Source organism: Petaurus breviceps, unplaced genomic scaffold (genome assembly GCF_028583685.1).
Source record: "Petaurus breviceps papuanus isolate PSGF00001 unplaced genomic scaffold, PetGlider_PUasm1.0 98, whole genome shotgun sequence".
In the NCBI taxonomy this organism is placed as follows: Eukaryota; Metazoa; Chordata; class Mammalia; order Diprotodontia; family Petauridae; genus Petaurus; species Petaurus breviceps.
In genome coordinates this window covers 49244080-49251399 of record NW_027187460.1, presented here as the reverse complement: position 1 = coordinate 49251399, position 7320 = coordinate 49244080, and the positions used below count along the sequence as shown (strand labels likewise).

At 38.9% G+C, this 7320-nt stretch overlaps 1 pseudogene; it reads right to left on the bottom strand.

Moving 5' to 3' along the window:
* Nucleotides 1–601: 601 nt before the first annotated feature.
* On the bottom strand, nt 602–3538 carry LOC138155934 (nuclear ubiquitous casein and cyclin-dependent kinase substrate 1-like; annotated as a pseudogene).
* Between the last annotated feature and the right edge of the window lie 3782 nt (nt 3539–7320).

The window sequence follows — 7320 nt, the reverse complement described above, 5'->3', positions numbered from 1 at the left end:
TGGGGTTAGAAATATGGAAATTTTAAAGTTGTATTCACATTTATCATATTCCTACCCAGTAAATAAAAGGTTAGATTCATGATTTTAAAAATATATACATATTGTTTTTTTTACTGTCAATGGTTTTTTTTAAATTCAGGTAAATAAGGAACAACCATTTTCATTTGGAATTCTTATTGTTTTCTGGATTCCTGTTCACCTTGAAAACTTTTAAGTAAAGTTAAAATTTCAATAATGTTTGCCTCAAATCTTATTGCTTCACCTGTACTACCCTTTCATTTTTCTTTTAAGATTAGATGGTAAATTGATTGGATATTTTGGATTGGATTGGATATTTATCATGGCTTTTATTGGAGATTGGGAAAAGGAGAGTAGCCAAGAGACAAAGGTAATGAAAAAAAAACTTGGCCATAATTTTCTCTTTAAAATGGAGGGGGGTAAAATTCTTTTCCCTATCACCAGTGGAGGGAGGGGAATGGAAGAGGGTAAAGCATTCAAAATCCATGAATAAACTCAGAGCCAGAGTCATGTTCTTCTCCTAAGTAGATTTTCTTTTTCCCCTCTCATTTTAAAAATTAAAATCTCCCCAAATCATCACTTTTTATTCTTCCCCAGACTAGGCTTTATCTTCAGACCCTTCATCCCCAGACTTTTATAGGGAGAACTGACAGACTTTTTTTCTTTTCTAGGGGACTTTCCAGCTCCTTGTCTTTTCTTTTTTCTTAATGCTTTATTAACTTCTGATTTACATAATTCGTTTCCGCCAGATTTTGAGTTACAAATTTTCTCCCTGATTTTCCCCTAACCACTGCCCCAAAATAGCAGTCCCACAGGATATTCCTCTCCAATCTGCTCTCTCCCATATTTTCTCCCATACCCCTTTTGACTTTTCCAGTGGATCTCTATGCCTCGGTGCCTATATATCTTATTTCACAATTACATCTAAGATGGTATTAATAATAGTACACACACACACACACATATGTGTGTGTATATATATATATATATATATATATATATATTTGAATATTTAATTTTAAAACTTTGAATTCCAGATTCATTCCCTTCCTTCCTTGTCACCTACCCTTATTGGGAAGATAATCCTGTATAGGTTGTACATGTGTGGCTAATGCAAAACAATAACATAGTAGATATATTGTAAAATACTGACTATATTTCCCTCCCTCCTATTCCACCTCCCACTTGTTCTATTCTCTACTTTGATCCCGTCCTTTTTAAAAAGTGGGTGCTACCAACTTCCCACCCCCCGAGAGTGCCCTCCCTTCCATCATTCCCCCCTCTCATCCCATTCTCCCCCATTCTCCTAGAGGGTGAGATACGCTATTTAGTGTGTATTTCACTCCCTCCTCAATCCAGATTCAATGGGAATAAGGTTGACCCATTCCCTTTTGCCTTCCTATTCTTCCCCTCCATTGTAACCATTTTCCCTTGCCTCTTCTGCTTGCCCCAATCTCTCCCCAACTCCTCTCATTATATTCCTCTCACCTCTTAATTTCACCTTTTAAGTATCATCCCTTCCTGTTAAATTGGTCCTGTGCCCTCTATCTATGTATACCTGTAAACATATATGCACACATTCACATATGTATTCATATGCCCATATACCCTCACATATAGACATATATATATATATATCTATATATACATAAATAAATATATATATATATATAAATTTCTAATCCCTTCAACTACTGAGAAAAGTTTCATAAGTTATAATTATTGTTTTTCCATGTAGGAATGTTAATAGTTCAACTTTGATAAGTTCCTTATGATTTCTTTCCCTGTTTACCTTCTCATGCTTCTCTTGTTTCTTGTATCTGAATGTCAAATATTCTATTCAACTCTGGTTTTTTCATCAAGAATTCTTGAAAGTCCTCTATTCCACTGAATGACCATTTTTTCCCTGAAAAATTATACTCTGTTTTGCTGGGTAGGTGACCCTTGGTTTTAATCCCAGCTCCTTTGACCTCCGGAATATCATATTCCAAGCCCTTCGATCCCTCAGTGTAGAAGCTGCAAGATCCTGGGTTATCCTGATTGTGTTTCCACAATGTTCAAATTGTTTCTTCCTGGCTGCTTGTAATATTCTCTCCTTAATTTGGGAATTGCAGAACCTGGCTATAATATTCCTAGGAGTTTTCTTTTTTGGATCGTTTTCAGGAGGTGATCAGTGGATTCTTTCAATCTCTATTTTGCTCTCTGCTTCTAAAACATCAGGGCAGTTTTTTTGAGAACTTCCTGGAGGATGATTTCTAGCTTCTTACTTTGATCATGGCTTTCAGGTAGTCCAATAATTTTTAAATTATCTCTCCTGGATCTATTTTCCAGGTCAGTGGTTTTTTCCCATGAGATCCTTGTACTTTCTTTGGGGGAAGGAATCTTTGCCTTTGATACCTCGGACGCTGTGGGGACAACCACTTTTCCTTTTCCTTTAACTGAACTTGGTGTCACTGTAGCCTTTACCTTAGTTTGGGGCATCATATTTTCTTTACTTTCATTCTTGGATTTCTTCATGATAGTTTTGTTTTTCTTTTTTGAATTTCCATTCTCACTATTATAATCATCTTCCATTAGGAAGTCTTCATTACTGCTAGAATCTTTCTCCAGGAATTGGTGCCTCTTCTTCCTCTTCTTGTTCTTCATTGCCCATGTGTAATGGGAATGTAAATTTTTAAGATCTTCTCTGCCCATAGACTAAAGTGCACCTGGAGCCTGGGGTGGGAGGCTTGTTTTTCAGTAGATACTTTTTGATTGGCCAGTGGGTCAATAAGGCTGTTACATTTTCTGAGCCAGGAGAAGGCTATATAAGTCCTGATGTGTAACTTTGTTTTGGGGCTCACTTTGAGAAATGTTCTGTGATTTGATCTGGATTCTGGGAAGCCGTTGTTGCGAGCCCCCCCTCGTCTTTGAAAAACCCAGATGTTGAAACCCAGATGTTGATTTGGTATGGATGTAATGGTTGGACATTTGGGAAACTGTCTACTTGACCTGTTTCCCTGTATTAATAATTCTGTCTGTATATTCTGAAGTTCGGGGTGCTGACCTTTTTTCCCCTGAACTAGGTAAACGATACATATGTTTGACTGATTAAAGTAAGCTTGCTACCCCATTTTGAGTTGCTTTCCTTTATCAAAGCAGATCTAAGAACCTGTGTTGGCAGCGACCCTGGAGATGCTTGGGGTGCTTGCTGCTACACCATGTCTTCCATGAGCATCTCTTTGTTCTTTGGATGCTACCTACCACTGTTGGCAAACAGTTTTGTGATCTTCTTTTTCATCTTTACTATGCTGTCTTGAGCATGAATAATCATTCTTGGTCTTGATATCTTTTTCTTCACAGTCATAACTATCTTCTGTTAATTTTTCCTAGACCACCTGTTGTTTTTAGCCTCTTGGCATGATGATCAAATTTTCTTAGCTATAGGGGCTGAATCTCTGCCATAATCTTCATCTGCATCATTAGATTACTGAAACTGTAAATAATTGACCACCTTCTTGTTTCTGATGGTCCAGGACATGTTCACAGTTAACATTGGACCTCCAGCAAAGCCAAGACCAGCTCCCTGTTGCCCTCCTCATCCTCACTCCTGGATCTGCTTTGGCCACTGTGGCCTGGGTCACTATCTTCTCAAGCTCCACTCTATTGGATTCAGGTCCCCAGGAATTGCTGAGCCCTCCCTCACTTCCCTGTCTCTTCAAAATTTATCCTTTCCTTTTTTTTTTAATTTTTAAGGGCACTACTATCTTCCCCGTCACTCAGGCTCACATATTTGGGGTTAACCTTGATTCTTTCCTGACAAAACATATCCTATCCATACCAAATCTTGTCATTTCTACCTTAACAATATCTGTCATATATGTTTTATTCTTTCCCCTAACATAGCCACCACAATGGTTCAGGTTCATCACATGTCACCTGAAATATTAGAACAGCCTTCTAGTTAGTCCTTCCACCTCCGGTCTCTTCCTACTCCAATTACGTCTATACCTAGATGCCAAAGAGAATTCCACAATCATGCAAAACGTCTTCATTCAGCAAATTTCAGTGTCCCTAATATTCCAGTATCCAATATAATGTAATCATTTTGTCATTTAAAGAATTTCTTCTCCTGGTCCCTCTCTATGTTGAAAATCTTAAAATTCACTTTCATTTTACTTCATGTAGTTTTTGAATCATCAACTCTTGCCTTCTTATTGTCCCTTTAACATGATAGTACACGTCCTAAATCTATGGCTGTCTATGTGGTATCCCTACTCACGTCTACCTAGTAACTTCCCTGACTTTCTAGTGACAAATCAAATTTTATGCTGGAGGTTTGTCTAAGTCCACCCAATGAGAGTGCCTTCTGAGATTACTTTCTGTTCATTTTCTCTCTCCACCACCACCCCCATGTACAAAGTCACTTATGTGTTTTCTTCCCCATTAGAATATGAGTTGTTTGAAAACAAAGACTGTCTCCTCTCCCCTTTCTTTGTATGTTCAGTACATAGCACAATGTGTTGTACATAACAAGTATTTAATTAATGCTTGATGATTTATCAACATATCTGTTCATATTTTTTTCCTTTTTTCATACCTTAATTTACTTATTTTTAGTCTTCAGCATTTACTTTCATAACTTTTTCAAGTTTTGTCACCTTCCCTCCGCTCTACCCTGGTTATAGGAATATAAATTTTTAAGGTCTTCTCTGCCCCTAGGCTTAAGTGCACCTGGAGCCTGTGGTGGGAGGCTTGTTTCTCAGGAGATACTTTGTGATTGGGCAATGGGTCAAGAAGGTTGTTACATTCTCTGAGACAGGAGAAGGCTATATAAGCCCTGATTTGAGGCTATGCTTTGAGGCTCACTTTGAGAAGTGTTATGTGATTTGGCCAGATGACACTCTGGGCAGCTGTCGTTGAGAGCCTCCCGGCTTTGAAAACCCAGATATTGATGCTTCCTTCTCTGGTAACTGTGATTTTGTATGGATGTAATGGTTGGACAATTTGGAAGCCTGTCTGCTGAAATGTTCTTGTAACTTATGCTTGTAACCTCTGTTTATTCTGAAGTTTGGGGTGCTGACCTTTTTTCCCCTGAACTAGGTAAATGATATATGTTTGATTGATTAAAGTAGTTGGCAGCCACCCTTGGGATGTTGGGGTGCTTGCTGCTACAACCCTCTCCAAGATGGCATGCTATCTGATATCCTACATATATATTCCTATTAAGCATATTTTTACATTGTCACATTGTATAGAAGAATTTAAATGAATGAGAGGAACCATGAGAAAACAAAACAAAATGAATAAAGAAAATAGTCTGCTTCACTCTGTATTCAAATTACATAGTTCTTTCTCTGGATATGAATGGTATTTTTCATCATGAGTCTTTTGGAGTTGTTTCAGGTCCATGCATTGTTGCGAAGAGCTAAGTCTCTCAAAGTCAGTCATTGGACACTGTGGCTTTTACTGTGTACAGTATTATTCTGGTTCTGCTCACTTCTCTCAGCATCAGTTCATGTAAGTCTTTCCAGGTTTTTCTGAAGTCTGCTTTTTCATCCTTTCTTATAGCACAATAGTATTCCATTATATTCATATACCAAAACTTGTTCAGCCATTCCCTAATTGATGGGCTTCCTCACAATTTCCAGTTCTTGGCTGCCATAAAAAGAGCTGATATGAATTTTTTTTGTGCATGTTATTTATTTTTGAAGGGTGAAGGCAAGGCAATTGGGGTTAAGTGACTTGCCCAAGGTCACAAAGGTAGTTAAGTATCAAGTGTCTGAGGCTGGATTCGAGCTCAGGTCCTCCTAATGTCAATGCCAGTGCTCTATTCACTGTACCACATAGTTCCCCCTCCCCCACATATAATTTCTTTTGTCCAAAATATGACTACACAAACTCTTTGGTGGCTCAGGAAGAAACATTAAACACATTTCAAACTCCTTGGCTTAACATTTACTTTACTTCCCAGTCTAATGTTAGCTAATTTTCTAATGTCATCTCATATCAGTTGCAGAGAGAATGCTAACTTGTTTTGGTAAAAGTTCCTTCTCTCTGGCTCCCTGCATTAGGGAAATTACAGGGAAGCTCATTGGCACATTGGGTAGAGTGCTGGCCTTGATGTCAAGAGAGTGACAGAGAGAGAGACAGAGAGACATACAGAGATAAAGACAGAGAAAAGGACTGATACAGGAAGCCAGAGAGAGAAGGAAGACAAAATCAGAGAGAGACACACAGAAAGACAGAGAGAGGGGGGAATGAGAGAGGGAGGGAGATAGAGAGAAAGACAAAGAGACATAGGCACATGGATACACAGAGACAGAGACACAGAGAGAGTCCTATATGTGCTTTTGTGAACCTTATTAGAGGAGAGGACCTAAATCTATTTTTCATATTTTAGGTGATTAATATCTGTTTGCTGACCTGAGTTATTTTTGCAGAATCCCACTCTGAATACCCTAGTTCCTGGGGATTTGTAGAAGGGATATCTGTTCAAGTGAAATTTGGATTAGACAGTGTAGCAGCAAGCACCCCAAGCATGTCCTCAGGGTTTGCTGCCCATACAGGTTCTTGGATCTGCTTTGTTAAAGGAAAGCAACTCAAAATGGGTTAACAAGCTTACTTTAATCAATCAGACATATATCGTTTACCTTGTTCAGGGGGAAAAGGTCAGCACCCCGAACTTCAAAATACACAGACAGAATTATCAAGACAGAAACAGATCAAGTAGACAGCTTTCCAAACTGTCCAGCCATTACATCCATACCCAGTCAACATCTGGGTTTCCACATCTGGGTGTTTCAAAGCTGGGGGGGCCCTGGACAACGGCTTCCCAGAATACAGACAGAACACTTCTCAAAGTGAGCCCACAAAACAAAGCCTCACATCAGGGCTTATATAGCCTTCTCCTGGCTCAGAGAATGTAACAACCTTATTGACTCACTGGCCAATCAAAAAGTATCTACTGAAAAACAAGCCTCCCACCCCGGGCTTCAGGTGCACTTTAGCCTAGGGGCAGGGAAAATCTTCCAAATTTGCATTCCCAATACATACAGCCTTTGAAATTCCTCCCAATACCAAAATGCTGAGATACTTTTGTAATCATCTCACTCAATCATCCTCTCTCTAAAGAATGGTATTGGTCAAGAAAGGAATAGTCAAGTTCTCTTATTGATGAGAGACTGAAATAAGTGATTGTAAGTGGAGGGGAAATGTGACATGGATAAAGAAGACAGGTTCCAATGTGAAGGAGAAGGAGAAAGAGAGAGAGAGAGAGACAGAGAGAGAGAGAGAGAGAGAGAGAGAGAGAGAGAGAGAGAG